The sequence below is a fragment of the Hyla sarda genome, chromosome 7, assembly GCF_029499605.1.
Source record: "Hyla sarda isolate aHylSar1 chromosome 7, aHylSar1.hap1, whole genome shotgun sequence".
Taxonomy (NCBI): domain Eukaryota; kingdom Metazoa; phylum Chordata; class Amphibia; order Anura; family Hylidae; genus Hyla; species Hyla sarda.
In genome coordinates this window covers 165,571,276-165,590,122 of record NC_079195.1, presented here as the reverse complement: position 1 = coordinate 165,590,122, position 18,847 = coordinate 165,571,276, and the positions used below count along the sequence as shown (strand labels likewise).

General features: G+C 43.6%; 1 protein-coding gene across 3 annotated transcripts in view; it reads right to left on the bottom strand.

The window, feature by feature from the left end:
* Positions 1-18,847, bottom strand: part of LOC130282696 (uncharacterized) — a 69,213-nt gene that overhangs the window by 34,645 nt on the left and 15,721 nt on the right. The window contains exon 1 of one of the 3 annotated variants that reach the window (XM_056531213.1): positions 5,798-5,907. The exons of the other annotated variants lie outside the window; for them this stretch is intronic. The gene's annotated coding sequence lies outside the window, so the exon portion shown is untranslated. Of the gene's footprint in view, positions 1-5,797; positions 5,908-18,847 lie in introns of those variants that run through there. 3 annotated transcript variants of the gene reach the window in all.

Sequence of the window (18,847 nt, the reverse complement as noted above, 5' to 3'; positions counted from 1 at the left end):
CTACACCCAACATCAGTCCTGCTCCAGTGACTGCTCCAGATATTGATGTCACTACTCCACCTGTCTTAAGAGAACCCCTCAGTTCAACCGAAGATGTTGCTTCTGTTTCCAGCCCTCCAGCTGGTCCCTCGGGGACTGAAGTTCTTGAAGAATCCTTAAGTGAAGGAACTCTTGATGACTCGGAGGTGGTGTTGCGGCGGTCTCAAAGGACTACACAGGGCAAACTACCCATAGGTACCAGGACTCACATTTAGTACCTGCACACATAGTACCTTTGATAACCCACTTCAATGCTCTGCCAATCACTTTTCAGTATCCTAGATTACTACCTCAAGTTTCTCTAGTACATACATCAAAATAAATATCTCACTTAAGAAAACACAGGAATTGTAGCATATTGATACCCAATTCCTGCCACTGTTAGGTACACTTCTTCTCTTTCATTGCGTGTGTGAGATGCTCTGCCTGGCCAGTAGGTGCTCTTGCTAATACAGAATTAAACACGTAATTCTAAGAATAACCTAGTTAGGTTGTTTTGAAAGTGCTCTAGGGGTAAGTAGCATGTAGCCGATAGACCCTAGCAGCCATCCTTACTGTGACCTAGCTTCCGGCTAGCCAGTATAACCTTATGTGTACTTACAGGTAACTTATTGTTGGCAAAGAAATAAAATGTGTGAGATAATAAAATTGTCTAGTCAGCTTGACGCTAAAGGTATATAGAGCTGAACTAATGTCTAGATAGTCTCATGTATAGAGAGTTATATTAATGTTCCGTTTAGCCTCCAAGAATGTGTAGGGAGCTACTAAAATGTCTTAGGAGCTATCAACTATATGTCAGATAGCTGCCTAATTGTCTAGTAAGCTTAGAATGTATAGCAAGCTTAAGGAAAATATCTAAGAAGCTAGAAACTAAAGGATAGATAGCTTTGTGTCTAGATAGCACCAATGTCTAGATAGATTTCTATTGTCTAGTCCAGATACTAGTAAGAGTATCAGAGAGTGTAAATGTGTTTAATGTTTGCTTAGAATGTATAGCAAAGTTATAGATCATCCTGTCCTAGTCCTAGTCCCTCTGTCTTATGGGACAGGTGTCGAGGTCGACTTATCTTAACTAAGGGGGTTTGTGGTGTCCCGGTACCGTATCCTATCCGGTACTTGCATGTGTGGGTCCCCTTAGCCAGAGTCCCTAGGACATCGGGGTCCCCATTGTCTAGTTCACCCCTGGTCACCTCTCATCCAGATAGTTATTGCGCTAATAGTTTACTTAGGAAGCATGTAAATATGATATCAATGTCTATAAATAGTTAATTACCTGTCTATAGCGTAGCAGGACCTGCGGGTCACGTGGTCAAGTGAACTCTATGGTATTTGTGCTTAAGGACCTTTGGAGGTCCCTGTGACATATACTACCCATCACACTGTGTAACAGTGAATGACGAATGTTCGGACCAATCAGATTCACCCCGCCCCTGTCCATATAAAGGAGCGGTGGCCATTGTTCTCTCTCTTGTTCCCGGGCTGTCAAACGAGCAGGAGATCTGCGCAGCTGTCTATCGCAGTGAGTTAGCCCCGAGCCTTGCGGCAAAGGCTGATATATTCAGGATTGCGAGTGTATCAATCCCTAAGCACTCTGCAGGATCACCGGACCTTATCTATCCCCTAAATCCGGACGGATCTGCAATAATTACCCTAAATTCAGAGACTTTAATTTCATTCATGGTCTACAACAATTGTCAGTCATTGAGATATATAGAGACTGTTTGCCTGAGACTGTTCTTGTTCATTGGATGTACCGCAAGCATCTAAGTAAAGTTCTTCAAGTTAAAGTTCAACTACTTTGTGGATCTTCAGTCATTTTATTACATGCACCTATCGTTACTGGGAAGGGCGGCGATAGGCCGGAGAATTACCTCAGCATACTAGCCCTCAGCCTGGCATCACGAACTATAGGGTTAACATTAACCCCTCATTTACCGAAACAATACCTCACTACCAACACCCCCCCAAGGGCTACCACATATATATATACAGTGTGTGGCAGTGTTTTATTCAGAGGGGACAGTGTGTGGCAGTATTATATTCAGGGCCACAGTGCGTGGCAGTATCATATTCAGAGGTTACAGTATGTGGCAGTATTATATTCAGAGGTTACAGTGTGTGGTAGTATTATATTCAGAGGCATAGTATGTGGCAGTATTATATTTAGGGGCACAGTGTGTGGCAGTATTATATTCAAGGGCACAGTGTGTGGCAGTATTATATTTAGGGGCACAGTGTGTGGCAGTATTATATTTAAAGGATAAGTCTCATGCTCAAAAACTTATTGCCTATCCAAAGTATGGTGGCCTAGTATGGGAGATGCTACCCCGTGCTCCTGTTGTCCTGTCAGGCAGCCTCCTTCAGTGTCCCCAAGGCCCCCTGCACTTGTTTCCCCATTGTAAATATGTTTTACCATGTAAAGTGTTATAAAATGTAATGTTGCTTTAAGAGTTATACCATCAGATATGTCATGTGATTGTTACCCAGGAGGTACAAGTGACCAGGTGATCCCCAGAGTGACCTATGGGCTCCCTGCTGCTAGTCTCCCCCATATAAGCCCTGGGTGGAGCTCGTTTCTCTCTCTCCGAGCTCTGCTCTTCTGTTAAGCTGAGGTCCAGTGCAGTCGTGCCTAGTGTGTGTGTCCAGTGTTGGAGGCCTCAAAGTCCAGTCCTGCAGCCACCATTAATTCAAGTAAGCTAAAGTCACATCTTTACGAGTAAAGTCAAGTAAGTCCTTGTCATCTGTCAAGTCAGTGTGGTCTGCATTCAATTGTCCAGTCCTACTACAAGTCCCAGCAAGCCCTTAAGGTCTCTGCATCACTGGTCACCTCCTTGGGCCCTTGCTGAACTGTATAGACTTTACCAACTGTCTACCCTCAGTAAAGCTACTGTTGTCCGGGGTTATAGGCTGAACCACGCCCTGGCGTCACAAATACCAGATGTTAATGCCATCTGCCCCTAGGGTAACAACATCTGTCCTGCACCACGCACCCTGCCATCACAAAAGGATAAGGAATTAGTTTTAGATTGCGTGGGGTCCGAGCGCTGGGGCCCCCCACAATCTCCTGTTTGGGGACCCCGTGCGCTAGCACAGGAGCGCGTCACGACTCCAGAAGAGGAGACCACCATGCCCCCTCCAAATAGTTCTATGGGAGCACCGTTTGGCAATCTTTGGCTCTCCCATAGAACTATATGGAGGGGACGTGGGTCGTGACATGCTCCTGTGCTAGCGCACGGGGGCTCCAAACACGAGATTGCGGGGGGCCCCAGCGGTCGGACCCCATGCAATCTATAACTTGTCCCCTATCCTTCAAATATGGGATACATTTTTGAGCATGAGACTTGTCCTTTAAGGGCACAATGTGTGGCAGTATTATATTTAGGGGCACAGTGTGTGGAAGTATTATATTTAGGGGCGCAGTGTGTGGCAGTATTATATTCAGGGGCACAGTGTGTGGCAGTATTATATTTAGGGGCACAGTGTGTGGCAGTATTATATTTAAAGGATAAGTCTCATGCTCAAAAACGTATCGCCTATCCAAAGTGTGGTGGCCCAGTACAGGAGGTGTTACCCCATGCTCCTGTTGTCCTGTCAGGCAGCCTCCTTCAGTGTCCCCAAGGCCCCCTGCTCTTGTTTCCCCATTGTAAATATGTTTTACCATGTAAAGTGTTATAAAATGTAATGTTGCTTTAAGAGTTATACCATCAGATATCTCATGTGATTGTTACCCAGGAGGTACAAGTGACCAGGTGATCCCCAGAGTGACCTATGGGCTCCCTGCTAGTCTCCCCCATATAAGCCCTGGGTGGAGCTTGTTTCTCTCTCTTTGAGCTCTGCTCTTCTGCTAAGTTGAGGGCACAATGTGTGGCAGTATTATATTTAGGGGCGCAGTGTGTGGCAGTATTATATTCAGGGGCACAGTGTGTAGCCGTATTATCTTAATTATTGTTTTCATATAAAGGATCAGAATCCATCTGGACCTTATGTTCTGCAGAGAGAAATTTTTGCTTAAAGAAGTCACTGCGGTGTGTACCAGCTGAATTAGATAAGAAAAGACAACAGAGAAGACATCAATAATTGTGAGTCACTTGTCATCAGTTCATGTAGTCACTTGTAAGTTCTACATTAATGATAAGTGAAACTACAACTTCCAGCATACCCTATCCATGGCTTAGATCATACTGGGAGCTGTCATTAACATGGTAAAAAATGCTTTCTTAGCACTTTACCCTTATGTGACAATTGGAACAGTATATTTGATTAAAATACTGAAAATAATTTTCTGTGAGGGGGAGGGTGACACCATTTTCTACCGCACTGGGTGACACCAACCCTTGCAATGCCACTGGGTTTTTGTCTTCCTCTGGATCAAAAAGGTAGGGTGTTATGTTAACCTTGATGGACTCATCTTTTTTTAACCTTACAAACTGTGTTACTTTGTTTTTAGATCCTAGCAATACCCCTGATTTGTACAGTAGTTTGGTGAGAGAGGAGAAGGTATAGCTTTTAACAAAACCATTAGAGTAATAGGTTACATCACATTGGAGATAAATCAATTATGTAATACATTAGGGTCTTCATAAAATGAGGTTGAAAATAAAAGTTGTTTCATTATGTAAAATAAAACCACGAAAACGTGTACACAAAATGCTCCCAATATTAAAACAGTAGGGTTTTAGGATGAACTCGACTAGGCTCTTGTCTATGGATTGACAACTGTTCCAACTACCGTATTTTTCGCCCCATAGGACGCACCGGCATATAAGACGATCAATTTTAAAGGTTCAAAATAAGAAAAAAAAGATTCTGAACCCAACAGTGATCTTCAACCTGCCGACCTCCAGATGTTGCAAAACTACAACTCCCAGCATGCCCGGACAGCCAACAGCTGTCCGAGCATGCTGGGAGTTGTAGTTTTGCAACATCTGGAGGTCCGCAGGTTGAAGACCACTGGTATAGGAGGTAATACTCACGTGTCCCCGCCGCTCCGGACCCGTCACCGCTGCCCTGGATGTCGCTCCCTCGCTGTCACCGCATCCCCGTGGTGTCCCCGGGATCCATGCTCTCCGTCACCGTCATCATGTCGCTACGCACGCCGCTCCTTTTGGATGATGGCACGGCATGCACGACGACGTGATGACGTCGAAGGAGAGCGCCGGCCATTCAGGGGATCCCGGCACGGAGCAGACACCGAGGAGGCAGGTAAGGCCCCTCCCGGTGTCGTGTAAGCTGTTCGGGATGCCGCGATTTCCCCGTGGCGGTCCCGAACAGCCCGACTGAGCAGCCGGGTTAGTGTTATTTTCACTTCAGACGCGGCGGTCAGCTTTGATCACCGCGTCTGAAGGGTTAATACAGGGCATCACCGCCATCGGTGATGTCCTGTATTAGCCGCGGGTCCCGGCCGTTGATGGCAGCAGGTATTCGCCGTATAAGACGCACCAACTTTTCCCCCCCAAAGAAAAAGTGCGTCTTATACGGCAAAAAATACGGCAATTCCAAGATTCCTTTCAGACCCAAGTCTATAAAAACTTCCCCCTAGAGGCTTTTTAAATGTATTATATCGTGAATTTAAGTGCATAAAATAGCATGGTAAGCTAGGATGAATCTATATGCATATATTTGGCAAGAGCCTTCTGTCAAAATGATTCTGCAGAGGAGTTTCAGCATATCAGTTTGTTATTTATGGAAAATGCTGTTTTGCTTCCCTTCTTACTATAGCTTGTAATATAAGTAACAGAATAGCAACATATTACTTTACCTAATGAATTGCATAATTAAAGGTCACATCCTTTTTCCCCTCTCCTTTCAGAAATTCTTGGTGGGAGTAACTCTTTGCTGGATAGAGTATGTGACGGTGCAGAGATGGTGTGAAGGAATGGTATATGCTGTCATGCGTATGTAGGTGAATAAGCTATGCATACTAGTAGGTGGAGCATGAATGTGACTATGTGGTTCATTTTGCTGTGTTCAGTTTAAAGGGAACCTGTCTCAGGCATTTTTATGTTTAAACTACTGCTATGCTGCTGTTGGGTGCTTAAATGGTATTTCAGTCCACGCCAGTCCTATAAATGGCCGATTCATATTTAGTAGAAAGCTATTTTTAAATATATAATATAATTCTCTTTACTGTGCCATGCTGTTTGTAGATATCATACTATAGGACTAATTCTACCTATTCACACTCCTTCTTGACTGATCAGCATCTTTCTTTACTTCTTAGGGAAAAATTGATCAGCAGAGTGCATATGTTTAGATCTGGCGGTAATTTGGGAATGCTCAAGACCCACCTCAGTGACTCTAGGTTTGCTGTCTGCTTGTATATTTGGAATGCGACAATAAAATAATTGTTCATATATAGGACTGGTGTTTCTAAAATCTGTTTAAATGCCTCACAGCATTTTGACAGTGGTTCTTTTGGGGGCTTCCATTTCTACGCAGTGCATTTTTAAGTAAAAATGACATGTCACCTACATTTTTTTAGTTCCATATGATTAAAATGATAGGGATTTGTATTGATTTTGTTTTATTTTATTAGTTTTAGAAAATTATGAATTGTGTATGAAGATGAATATGCTTAAAACTGTCCTCTTCTGACCCTTATAACTTTTTTTTGTATACAGGGCTATCTGAGGGCTAATTTTTTGCATTGTGATATATAGTATTTATTAATATCATTCTTGTTGTGGTGGGTCTTTTTGATTGCTTATTATTATTATTTTTTTTAATGATATATGAAGTGACCAAAAATATGCAATTCTGGACTTTGTTTTTTTTACATGTACACCATTGACCAAACGGTTTAACCCCTTAAGGACTTAGCCCTTTTTCACCTTAAGGACTCGGCCATTTTTTGCAATTCGGACCACTGTCATTTTAAACATTAATAACTCTGGGATGCTTTTAGTTATCATTCTGATTCCGAGATTGTTTTTTCGTGACATATTCTACTTTAACATAGTGGTAAATTTTTGTGGTAACTTGCATCCTTTCTTGGTGAAAAATCCCCACATTTGATGAAAAAATGTAAAATTTAGCATTTTTCTAACTTTGAAGCTCTCTGCTTGTAAGGAAAATGGATATTCAAAATAAAAAAAAAATTTGTTCACATACACAATATGTCTACTTTATGTTTGCATCATAAAATGTATGAGTTTTTACTTTAGGAAGACACCAGAGGGCTTCAAAGTTCAGCAGCAATTTTCACATTTTTCACAAAATTTTCAAACTCACTATTTTTCAGTGACCAGTTCAGTTTTGAAGTGGATTTGAAGGGTCTTCATATTAGAAATATCCCACAAATGACCCCATTATAAAAACTGCACACCCTAAAGTATTCAAAATGACATTCAGTCAGTGTTTTAACCCATTAGGTGTTTCACAGGAATAGCAGCAAAGTGAAGGAGAAAATTCACAATCTTCATTTTTTACACTCGCATGTTCTTGCAGACCAAATTTTTGAATTTTTGCAAGGAGTAAAAAGGAGAAAATTTTTGCTTGTATTTGAAACCCAATTCTCGAGTAAGGACATACCTCATATGTCTATGTAAAGTGTTCGGCCCCAAAAATTTGAAACCCAATTCCTCCCGAATCAGAAAAGTGCTCTGCTGGCGCACTACAGGTCTCTGAAGAGAAGGAGTCACATTTGGCTTTTTGAAAGCAAATTTTGCTCTGGGGGCATGCCACATTTAGGAAGCCCCTATGGTGCCAGAACAGCAGGAAAAAAAAACACATTGCATACTATTTTGGAAACTAGACCCCTCGGGGAACGTAACAAGGGGTTAAGTGAACCTTTATACCCCACAGGTGTTTCACGACTTTTGCATATGTAAAAAAAATGTTTACATTTTTTGAAAAGGGTAAAAGCAGAAAATACACAATTTCTCCCGAGTACGGCGATACCCCATATGTGACCCTAAACTGTTGCCTTGAAATACAACAGGGCTCCAAAGTGAGAGCGCCATGCGCATTTGAGGCCTAAATGAGGGACTTGCATAGGGGTGGACATAGGGGTATTGTACGCCAGTGATTCCCAAACAGGGTGCCTCAAGCTGTTGTAAAACTCTCAGCATGCCTGGACAGTCAGTGGCTGTCTGGTAATACTGGGAGTAGTTGTTTTGCAACAGCTGGAGGCTCCGTTTTGGAAACAGTGGCATACCAGACGTTTTTCATTTTTATTGGGGTATATTGGGGTTTATCGCTGTATAGGGGTATGTGTATATGTAATGTTTTTTACTTTTTATTTTATTTTGTGTTAGTGTAGTGTAGTGTTTTTAGGGTACACACACGTGCGGGGGTTCACAGTAGTTTCTCGCTGGCAGTTTCAGCTGCGGCAGAAAATTTGCCGCAGCTCAAACTTGCAGTCGGATACTTACTGTAAACCTCCGCCCATGTGAGTGTACCCTGTACGTTCACATTGGGGAGGGGGAGGGGGCATGCCCTTTTTGCATGCTGGGAGCTGTTGCTAAGCAACAGCAGGAGGCTGTCACTCATCTCCAACTGCTGATCCACGCCACCGCTGCAGGTCAGTCCCTCGCCGCCGCCGCTCTTGGGGCCCCGATCCCAACATTGACGCCGGGGATCGGGGTCCCCAGCTGCCGGGGTCCTCTTCCCGCACCCGATCACGTCCTCCAGAAGAGGGGCGGATAGGGTTGCGGGAGTGACACCCGCAGCAGGTGCCCTGCTGGCTATGGCTGTTTGGGGCCATCAGAGATGGCCCCGAACAGCCTGTAATTCCGGGTCACCGGGTCACTGGAGACCCGATTGACCCAGAATCCGCCGCAGATCGCTGGGCTGAATTGTCATCATGACCCCGCTGGGCGATATGCCGCTAAGCCTGCTGAACGATTTCAGCAGGCATCGGGCACCGGCTCCCCTCCAGGACAGGGAGGGGAAGTGGTATTAAATAGTGTTTGGTGGAATTACATTGATTGGGCCAGGCATCAATTAGTGGTGCACTGGCCCTTTAAATTTCATAGAGCCGGCGCGCGCGCCCTAGAGAGCGGGGCCGCGTGCGCCTGGACAGAGCTGAAGCAGGACGGGGCCGGTGAGTGGATCGGGATGCGACCCGTGGGCGGGCACATCCCGCCACACGAATCGCATCCCCGCCAGGGACATTAGAGCAGCGCTCCCGGACAGCAGGACTGCCCGGGGCGCTGCAGGCAGAAGGACGCCGCGAGCGCTCCGGGGAGGAACGGGGACCCGGAGCATCGGCGTTACAGGGGTTAATTCACATTTATTATTTTTCCTTTTTTTAATCCTCATAGGGAACTATTACATGCATGGCTAACTGGAGCATAAGAGCACCGAGCAAGGATATGCTGCAGTTTTGTTGCAGTGGTCCCAATAAGCCCTCTGAGCTAGCCATGATTAGTTTTATTTCGTTTTAAATATTGCAATCAACATTGATCACTATGTCTAAAGGGTTAATGCTGATTATCAGCACGATCGGCGTTTGTCACTGGTTCTGGTTCTTGATAGCAACCGGGACCCACCAGGTATGAAGCGCGCTCTGCTCCTGATTATGCTTCATTCAGCGGGAGCCAGCAATGTACGTCCATTGTCGTCAAGGGGTTATACTCAAAGAGGGAGATCTATCAAACCTGTCCAGAGGAAAAGTTGCTGAGTTGCTCATAGCAACCAATCAGATCACTTCTTTCATTTTTGAAAAGGCCTCTGAAAAATTAAAGAAGCAATCTGATTGATTGCTATGGGCAACTCAACAACTTTTCATCTAGACAGGTTTTGATAAATCTCCCCAAAGTGTGTGTGTGTTTGTGTGTATGTGTCTGCGTGTATAAATGTATGTTTTAGCATAACTTCCAAATGGCTGTATTAAGTTTGATGAAATTTGTACGCGTTACTTATTTGTCAACTTAAAGATTAGAGATGAACCAGGCGTGTCCGGTGAAACTGGTCTCCCTCCAAACTTTGGGGTGACAGTGCTTGCCGGAATTTTAACATGTTAACGACCATGGACGTATATACACGTCCAGGCAGGATGCATGTTCCCGCACCAGGATGAGTATACATGTCCATGGTTCTCATGGGTGCTGCCCAGTGTACCCATGAGATCGCGGCAGGGACCCGGCTGTAACACACAGCCGGGACCCTGCCGCACCGCCAGGAACGAAGTAAACCTTGGGTCTGCAGTTTAACCCTTACAGCCATGGTCAGAAGGAAGGGAGCTCCCTTTGTCTTCCCTGCAGCACCCCGCAGCGTGATTGCGGAGTGCTATGTGTGATCCCCGGCGGGCGGGGGCCTGCTGCACTGCCGGGACCGAAGTAAACTTCGGTCCCGGCAGTTTAACCCTTATGACTGCAAGATGTAAGGAGTTTTGACAGAGGGAGGGGGCTCCCTCTGTCTCTCTCCTGTAGCACCCCGCAACGATTGCAGGGTGCTGCTTTTTACCTGGGCAGCCAGGGGTCTTTACAAGGTCATTGCCTGTCAGGACGTGTCATATAACTGCAATGCTTTGGAATACTAAGTATTCCAAAGCATTAAAAAAAAAGTGTAAAAAAAATAATATAAAATAAATAAAAGTGTAAAAAAAAAGTGTAAAAAAATTTAAAAAAATATCTAAAAAAAAGTGTAAAAAAATTAAATAAAAAGTACATTTATTAAATAAATATAATGAAAAATAAAAATGCATAATGTGTAGGATCACGCAGCGCACATCCGCAGCATATTACATACTGCGGATGCCCGCCAGCAGTCACAATAATGAGCTCCCTGCTGCGGCTGGGTAGCTTTGTGTGTCCACTCATAGCAGCGGATTTCCCGCCGGCAGTCATGAGCGGATTCAGCAGCAATGATCTCGCCCTTGTGAATGCCTGGGGCATCCGCGGTGTGAAATATGCTGCGGATGCGCTCTATGTGACCCTACACAGCATCCCGTTCATACTGTGTTTCAGCAGTATGTTAGAGGTATTAGACATGTGCACAACCAAAAATTTTGTTTTGTTTTGGGTTTTTTTCGGATTAAAATTTTTTCGATTCTGTTAAACCTTCGGGATACAGTAAATCATTTTATTCTGTTTTCGGATGCATTCGTATATATTTTTTTCGGGTTATATTCGGAAACTGTTCGGCTTTCGGATGAATTCGTTGTTTCGGATCTATTCGTTATACATGTCGTAAGTTTTATTTTAGTTTTCGGACGATTTCGTTATTCGTTTTTATGGTTATTGGAGATGGAGGTTCCTTTTTTAGTAAAATTTGATAGGGTACCATTAAAAAACTAAAATAAAAAAGATTCAGTAGTGAAGGAAAATTTTTTATCTAATTTATCTTTTTTATAAAAAATGTTTTATTAATTTTTAAACAGGGATCAATTTATCAATCAACAAGCCCAGTGACATATATATTCGCCATGAGTGGGTGCTTATTCCTACAACATGACGGATATATCCATCAGGAACTTTACCTGTCACAGACAGCTGCACAATATTGCTAGCCGAGCAAGGACCGATCAGAGTAGTCCCTGGTCCAGCCAATGCACTTGTAGGGGTGCGGTATTGTTCTGACAGCTCCGATCCTGTGCAGGCATGGGGTGGGGTCTATAATTCATATAATGATGCCCTGAAAGCCAAAGGGGGCTCCTCTCCTTCTTGGTCCTACCAGGTGGTCAGGCAACCAGATATGGCCTAAGTAAAGGTACTGCCCAGCCTGGGACGAACAGCATAATAAAATAAAGGGGTGCATTTCCTCCATTTCAAAAGAAACTTACCAAAATGATGTCTCACAAATAAAGAATTTGGGGGGGAAAAAGCTAATTGCAATTTTTTCCACTGACTTTGAAATAATTCTAGCCACACAATAAGGGCTCAACATACTCACTTTTGCCCTAGGTGAATACTTTAGGGGGCATTGTTTCGAAAATGGGGTCACTTCTGGGGGTGCATTATTGTTCTGACAGCTAGAAAGTGCGGCCTATAATTTGCATAATGATATCCTGAAAGCCAAATGTTGCTCCTCTCATTTTGGGTCCCACCATGTGGCCATGCAACCAAATATGGCCTAAGCGGGGGTATTACCGAACACGGGACGAACAGCGTAATAAAATATGGGGCGCATTTCCTACTTTTCAGATGCAATGTACAAAAAATATGTCCCACAAATAATGCATTTGTGAAAAGAAAAAGAAAATTTACATTTTTCCACTGACTTTGAAACCATTCCAGCCACACAAAAAGGAATCAAAGTACTCACTTTTGGTCTAGGTGAATACTTTTGGGGGTGTAGTTTCCAAAATGGGGTCCCTTTTGGGGGTTCTGTATGGTTCTGGGCTGGCAGCTAAAACCCTTTGCAGGCATGAAGAGCGGCCTATAATCGATTCGGCATAAAATGATGCCCTGAAAGCCAAATGGCGCTCCTCTCTTCTGGTCCTACTACGCGGCCAAGGAACCAAATATGGCCTAAGCGGAGGTATTTCCAAACATGGGTCGAGAAGCTCAATAAAATATAGGGTGCATTTCTTTCAATATCAGAAGCGATGTACAAAAAATATGTCCCACAAATGATGCATTTGGGAAAAGAAGCTAATTTCGAATTTCTTACACTGACATTGCAATAATTCCTGTCAAAAAACTATGGTGTTAAAATACTCACTGTACCCCAAAGCGAATACCTTGAGGGGTCTAGTTTACAAAATGGGGTAATTGGGGGGGGGGGTTCCTATGTTCTGCCACCTTCAAATTTCTGCAGACCTTGCATGGCACATAAAAAAGATGTACTTTTCAAATGTTAAAGATGTTCAAAATTTCAAGTTATATTGTTAGGCTTCTAATTTATTTAAAATGTTAATTAAAAACAAAGGAAATGCTTTCAAAATAAAGTAGACATCTGAAAGTATAAGTTTCATAAACTATTTGGTCAGAAAGTATAAATATATGCAACCTATTAGTGTTAAAATAGCAAAAAAAATGTATATTTTTAAATTTCTTGATTTTTTTCCCTTGTAAAAAAAAACTACAAATTATATCAGCTTACTTTTACTATGTACATGATGGACAACTTGTGACAAAAAAAACAATGTCAGAATTATCGTGATTGGCAAAAAGTTACCAGAGTTATGCTCTAATAAAATCACACATCCCTGATTTGAAAAAACAGGCCCAGTCTTTCAGGGGCATATAGGTTTACTTGTATTGGTGAATTCAGGTGGAAAACAGACATGGCGCACATCTACAATCTTGTATAATGATCTGATTGCTTCTCAGCATAATATCAAAAACTAACAGGTTGTTAGTATACATTTTTGATCAAAAAGTACAAGCCCACTCGCCACGTCAAGGCCACCTATTCAGAGTGGGTCCCTAACGTCCCTAGCATAAAATGGCGCAGCACTGGGCGGCGACCACCACCGCCGCGACACCAGCGTCCACGGGGGGGAACGACCCACTGGCAGAGCGGCCCCAATGCCACTCAAACCAGTCTATGGGCCGCACCCTCCCCGCAGACACAGCGCCACGGCAGCAACGGACGCCGCCCTGCACCACACCAGTGTGAACAAGGTGCAATGGCTCACTTACCATGCTCTCCCAGTCAGACTGGGAGGCTACTAGGAATGAAATGGCCCTTATGTAGCTAATTACTACCTATATAGGGTTGGGCTGAGGGGGTGAGGAAGAGTGCTGCACATGTTCAAACAAAAAAAAAGGGGGAAGATAGAAATCACAGTGTGAATTCAGGTAGAAAACAGACATGGCGCACATCTACAATCTTGTATAATGATCTGATTGCTTCTCAGCATAATATCAAAAACTAACAGGTTGTTAGTATACATTTTTGATCAAAAAGTACAAGCCCACTCGCCACGTCAAGGCCACCTATTCAGAGTGGGTCCCTAACATCCCTAGCATAAAATGGCGCAGCACTGGGCGGCGACCACCACCGCCGCGACACCAGCGTCCACGGGGGGGAACGACCCACTGGCAGAGCGGCCCCAATGCCACTCAAACCAGTCTATGGGCCGCACCCTCCCCTGCAGACACAGCGCCACGGCAGCAACGGACGCCGCCCTGCACCACACCAGTGTGAACAAGGTGCAATGGCTCACTTGCCATGCTCTCCCAGTCAGACTGGGAGGCTACTAGGAATTAAATGGCCCTTATGTAGCTAATTACTACCTATATAGGGTTGGGCTGAGGGGGTGGGGAAGAGTGCTGCACATGTTCAAAAAAAAAAAAAAGGGGAAGATAGAAATCACAGTGTGAATTCAGGTAGAAAACAGACATGGCGCACATCTACAATCTTGTATAATGATCTGATTGCTTCTCAGCATAATATCAAAAACTAACAGGTTGTAAGTATACATTTTTGATCAAAATTTTTTTTTTCTTTTTTGAACATGTACTGCACTCTTCCCCACCCCCTCAGCCCAACCCTATATAGGTAGTAATTAGCTACATTAGCAAGTGAGCCATTACACCTTGTTCACACTGGTGTGGTGCTGGGCGGCGTCCGTCGCTGCCGTGGCGCTGTGTCTGCGGGCGGGTGCGGCCCATAGACTGGTTTGAGTGGCATTGGGGCCGCTCTGCCAGTGGGTCGTTCCCCCCCGTGGACGCTGGTGTTGCGGCGGTGGTGGTCGCCACCCAGCGCTGCGCCATTTTATGCTAGGGACGTTGGGGACCCACTCTGAATGGGTGGCCTTGACGTGGCGAGTGGGCTTGTACTTTTTGATCAAAAATGTATACTAACAACCTGTTAGTTTTTGATATTATGCTGAGAAGCAATTAGATCATTGTGCAAGATTGTAGATGTGCGCCATGTCTGTTTTCTACCTGAATTCACACTGTGATTTCTATCTTCCCCCCCCTTTTTTTTTTTTTGAATATGTGCTGCACTCTTCCCCACCCCCTCAGCCCAACCCTATATAAGTAGTAATTAGCTACATAAGGGTCATTTAATTCCTAGTAGCCTCCCAGTCTGACTGGGAGAGCATGGCAAGTGAGCCATTACACCTTGTTCACACTGGTGTGGTGCTGGGCGGCGTCCGTCGCTGCCGTGGCGCTGTGTCTGCGGGCGGGTGCGGCCCATAGACTGGTTTGAGTGGCATTGGGGCCGCTCTGCCAGTGAGTCGTTCCCCCCCGTGGACGCTGGTGTTGCGGCGGTGGTGGTCGCCGCCCAGCGCTGCGCCATTTTATGCTAGGGACGTTGGGGACCCACTCTGAATGGGTGGCCTTGACGTGGCGAGTGGGCTTGTACTTTTTGATCAAAAATGTATACTAACAACCTGTTAGTTTTTGATATTATGCTGAGAAGCAATTAGATCATTGTGCAATATTGTAGATGTGCGCCATGTCTGTTTTCTACCTGAATTTACTTGTATTGGTCCTTAACCCCTTAAGGACTCAGCCCATTTTGGGCTTAAAGGAGTACTCTAGTGCAGAGTATTCCTGCTCTGTCCTGCCCGGGCTGCAAAATAAATGAAAATGAACCATCACTCACCTCCCTGGGTTCCCGTGGAGCGCCACTACAGCTGTTCGGTCCTCCGGTGCATCTCCTTCATACTTCCGGGTGTAACGAAGCGTCACATGGCACTCAGCCTATCGCCGGCCGAGGCTGAACATCGCGGCGGCCGGCTATAGGTTGAGCGCCATGTGACGCTTCGTTACACCCGGAAGTATGAAGAGGATGGACCGGAGGACCGATCAGCTGTAGTGGCGCTCTGCGGTAACCCAGGGAGGTGAGTGATGGTTCATTTTCATTTATTTTGCAGCCCGGGCAGAACGGAGAGGGAATACTCTGCACTAGAGTACTCCTTTAAGGACTCATTTAATTTTTACGTTTTAATTTTTTCCTCCGTGCCTTCTAAAAATCATAACTCTATTATATTTTCATCCACAGACTAGTATGGGGGCTTGTTTTTTGCGCGACCAGTTTTACGCGACATAACTCATTATATCATAAAATGTATGGCGCAACCAAAAAACACAATTTTTGTGGGGAAATTAAAAAGAAAAACGCAATTTTGCTAATTTGGAAGGTTTCGTTTTCACGCCGTACAATTTATGGTAAAAATGACATGTGTTCTTTATTCTGAGGGTCAATACGATTAAAATGATTTTATTTTTCGGTATAAGCGGCGGTATGAGGGCTCATTTTTTTGCGCCATGATCTGTACTTTTTTTTTATACCACATTTGCATATAAAAAACTTTTAATACATTTTTTATAATTTTTTTTTTAATAAAATGTATTAAGAAAGTAGCAATTTTTGCCTTTTTTTTTTTGTTCACGCCGTTCACCGTACAGGATCATTAACATTTTATTTTAATCGGAAATTTACGCACGCGGCGATACCAAATATGTCTATAAAATTAATTTTTTACGCTTTTGGGGGTAAAATAGGAAAAAACGGACGTTTAACTTTTTTATTGGGGGAGTGGATTTTTCACTTTTTTTTTACTTTTACTTTTACATTTTTTTTTACACTTTAATAGTCCCCATAGGGGACTATTCATAGCAATACCATGATTGCTAATACTGATCTGTTCTATGTATAGGACATAGAACAGATCAGTGTTATCGGTCATCTTCTGTTCTGGTCTGCTCGATCTCAGACCAGAGCAGGAGACGACGGGAACTGGAAGGAGGAAGGTGAGGGGACCTCCGTGCGGCGTTCTGAATGATCGGATCCCCGCAGCAGCGCTGCGGGCGATCCAATCATTCATTCAAATCGCGCACTGCCGCAGATGCCGGGATCTGTATTGATCCCGGCACCTGAGGGGTTATTGGCGGACGCCATTCCCCTGTGTATAAACAGAAGGCACAATCCTTAAGCCACAATCCTGATTTTCAGCCAGAAGCCTGATCCTAACACTAACATTTGCAATGCACAAATTCTATAGGGGCTCTACAATTATCCACAGCAAAAAAAAAGTGATCCTTCCCAGCTTCTGTGTGTGGGCTCACCATAGGGAGTCCTCCTGTGCATTACTACACAAGCCTAATTGCTGACTACAAAGTCCAGCAAACCTTTGTCAAGGCTAATAGAAAAAAAAAGACCAAAACAAATACTAAACAAAGCAAAGCTGTTCTGCAGCAGACCTGTCTGCTAGCAATATTCACGCAAAGCACCCTTAACGCAGCATAGCGCCTTCACCCACATAGTAGCAAACTAAAGAGCCTGTGCAAGTAAAACGCATCAGCCTGATAAAGACACTGTACATGTATTTTCCCTGTTCAATGAAACACCCATTATGTCATCCTAGTTGTGTCATAGCAGAAAAGCAATAAACGCCTTCCAGACACACGCATTTGCCCTGTTAGTACACTTTTCCTGCATAGTAGTGGTTTACTAAAAACACATATCTTCATAGTTGTGTCATAGCAAAATATGAAAGTGTAGGCCCTTTAACCCCTTAAGCCAATTTTCACTGTAGGACCCGGCCATTTTTTGCACATCTGACCACTGTCATTTTAAGCATTAATAACTCTGGGATGCCTTTACCTTTCATTCTGATTCCGAGAATGTTTTTTGTGACATATTGTTATTTATGTTAGTGGTAAAATTTTGTTGATACTTGCATCATTTCTTGGTGAAAGATTCAAAAATTTGATGAAATTGCAGCTCTCTGCTTATAAGGAAAATGGATATTCCAAATAAATGATATATTGATTCACATATACAATATGTCTACTTTATGCCTGCATCATAAAGTTGACATGTTTTTACTTTTGGAAGACATCAGAGGGCTTCAAAGTATAGCAGCAATTTTCCAATTTTTCACAAAATGTTCCAAATCGAAATTTTTCAAAGACCAGTTCAGTTTTGAAGTGGATTTGAAGGGCCTTCTTATTAGAAATACCCAATAAATGACCCCATTATAAAAACTGCACCCCTCAAAGTATTCAAAATGACATTCAAAAGGTTTGTTAACCCTTTACTTGTTTCACAGGAATAGCAGCAAATTGAAGGAGAAAATTCAAAATCTTCATTTTTTTTACACTGGCATGTTCTTGTAGGCCCAGTTTTTGAATTTTTACAAGGGGTAAAAGGAGAGAAATCTTCCTAAAATGTGTAACCCATAACCTCATATGTGTATGTCACGGGTTCAGCGGATGCACTTGAGGGCTCAGAAGGGAAGGAGAGACAGTGGGATTTTGGAGAGTGAATTTTTCTGAAATGGTTTTTGGGGGACATGTCACATTTAAAAAGCCCCTAGGGTGCCAGAACAGCAGAAAAAAACACATGGCATACTATTTTGGAAACTACACCCCTCAAGGAACGTAACAAGGGGTACAGTGAGCCTTAACACCCAACAGGTGTTTGACGACTTTTCGTTAAATTTGTGTAAATTGTTTTTTTTTCACTAAAATGCTGGTTTTCCCCCAAATTTTACATTTTTACAAGGAGTAATAGGAGAAAATGCAGCCCAAAATTTGTAACCCCATGTCTTCTGAGTATGCAAATACCTCATGTGTGGACATCAAGTGCACTGCAGGTGCACTACAATGTTCAGAAGAGAAGGAGTCACATTTGGCTTTTGGAAAGCAAATTTTGCTGAAATGGTTTTTATTTTTTGGGGAGGGGGGGCATGTTCCATTTAGGAAGCCCCTATAGTGCCAGGACAGCAAAAAAAAAATACATGGCATACTATTTTGGAAACTGCACCCCTCAAGGAACGTAACAAGAGCTACAGTGAGCCTTAACACCCCACAGGTGTTTGACAACTTTTTGTTAAAGTTGGATGTGTAAATGACATTTTTTTTTCACTAAAATGCAGTTTTTTCCCCAAATTTTACACTTTTACAAGGGGTAATAGGTGAAAATGCTCCCCAAAATTTGTAACTCCATCTCTTCTGAG